General features: G+C 39.9%; 1 long non-coding RNA gene across 1 annotated transcript; it reads left to right on the plus strand.

Moving 5' to 3' along the window:
- The first annotated feature begins 742 nt into the window (after nt 1-742).
- Nucleotides 743-1,447, plus strand: LOC141022347 (uncharacterized). Its single transcript, XR_012183634.1, has 3 exons — nt 743-825; nt 907-999; nt 1,081-1,447. It is a non-coding gene; the product is annotated as an uncharacterized lncRNA (long non-coding RNA).
- The last annotated feature ends 307 nt before the right edge of the window (nt 1,448-1,754 follow it).

Raw genomic sequence — 1,754 nt, forward strand, 5'->3', positions numbered from 1 at the left:
TCAAGTGTATGGTAGCTATTTAACAACATGTTGTGCTTATCTGCAGAAAAGGCAACGCACATCTAGTCAGCCAGCTGTTGAAATGCCTAGACGCATACTAAGATCTGACACCGCTAGAGCTGATTCTAGGCACGATGATGAAGACATGCGAGATGCTGCATTAGAAGAGAATGAAGATGATGTTAATGCAGCGACACAGCATGGTAGGTAGTTCTATTTTTTAGGTATTTAACCTTTTTCATTGCTGAGATCTAACTAATTCTTTTCTATGTACATATAGATGGTGGGCAACAACAGAAGAAGCGTGGACGTAGCTATACTAGAAAGGCTGATATACGCTCAAGAGGGAACCAGCCACCAATTAGGCTACATATAAATGAGAAGGGACAGCCTGTCGGGGACAATGCCACCGAGTTTGCAAATTTTATAGCCACACTAGTTAAAAATAGTGAGATAGTATCACTTGCCAAACCTGACTGGAGGTTGGTTGAGCCAAAACAGAAGCTTTTATTGTGGAATACTTTGAAGGTAACTTCTATGATGCACATATAAAAACTTTTCTTATGGACTTATGTGTCATTCTCTAATTCATTGTTGAATTTTTGGCAACTTGATAACCAGTTGTACTGTGAGGTGGATGAAAGAGTTAAAGACTGGGTCATGGGAAGTGCTGCTAAGAAATGGAGAGATTTCAAGTCAGATTTGAAGGCTTTGTATTTTCATGAAGAAAAGACCGACAAGCAGCTCCTTGCTGATTGTGATGCTAGAGTTCATGAAGATGACTGGAAATGGCTTATTGACCATTGGAGGACTGATGCAGCTAAGGTATGCTGCAAGATCATTGTCCGGTGTCCATTTTTGAAAAGATCTAACTATTGATCATGATCATTGTTTGTTCTACTTTAGCAACGTAGTGAGATAGGGAAATTAAATCGCCAAGGGATGACCTTGTTTCATACAACTGGCAGCAAGAGTCATGCACGTGTTATCGAAGAAGAGGTACATTTTTGCTACAGTTTCCTACAATTCTTTAACCCATCTAAATATGTGTTGGCTCATAGAATAATAAATTGAATGTAGCATAAGAAGAATGGATACCCCCCACGTAGGGATGAAGCATTTGTTATAACACACACAAGTAAAAAAGGAGTTCCTTCCAGCACGACAGCGGCACAAAAAATTGTATGTACTACATAATAATTACTTTCATATAGTAGAGCCATTTGTAGTGATACTTATTTCTGTGGTTCCTCCTTGTAGAAAGAGCTGGAGAACAAAGCAAATGAACAACCAGAATTGTTAGAGAAAACCATAGAGCAAGGTGATCTTTTTTCGCATGTATTTGGAAAGGAGAGGAATGGGTATGTTCGCTGTATAGGCATGGGGCCAAGTGCATCAGATCTACGCATGCCTGGAACTAGAAAATTAAAATCAACAAAGCTCCAAATGGCCGAGGAAGAATGTCGACAAGCTATGGAAGAGGCTGCACTTTTAAGGGAGCGCGTGGAAGCCACTGATCGAAAAATGGACATCGTTATGAATGAAGTCCTAGAGATGAAAAAGATGTTGTTAGCTTCTCAGGCTAAAGAAAAGGAGCAATTCAGTCCACACTATGATTCTAATTCTGCACAAAACGAGGTGTGTTTTTGGCATTGTCTCCATTTGAAACCTTTATGAATAGTATTGTTGTCTTTCCTTTGCTAACTCGTATTGGCTTGGTGCAGTACATCGGTGATGAAGGCGAAAATAGCGAG

Source organism: Aegilops tauschii, chromosome 5 (genome assembly GCF_002575655.3).
Source record: "Aegilops tauschii subsp. strangulata cultivar AL8/78 chromosome 5, Aet v6.0, whole genome shotgun sequence".
NCBI lineage: Eukaryota > Viridiplantae > Streptophyta > Magnoliopsida > Poales > Poaceae > Aegilops > Aegilops tauschii.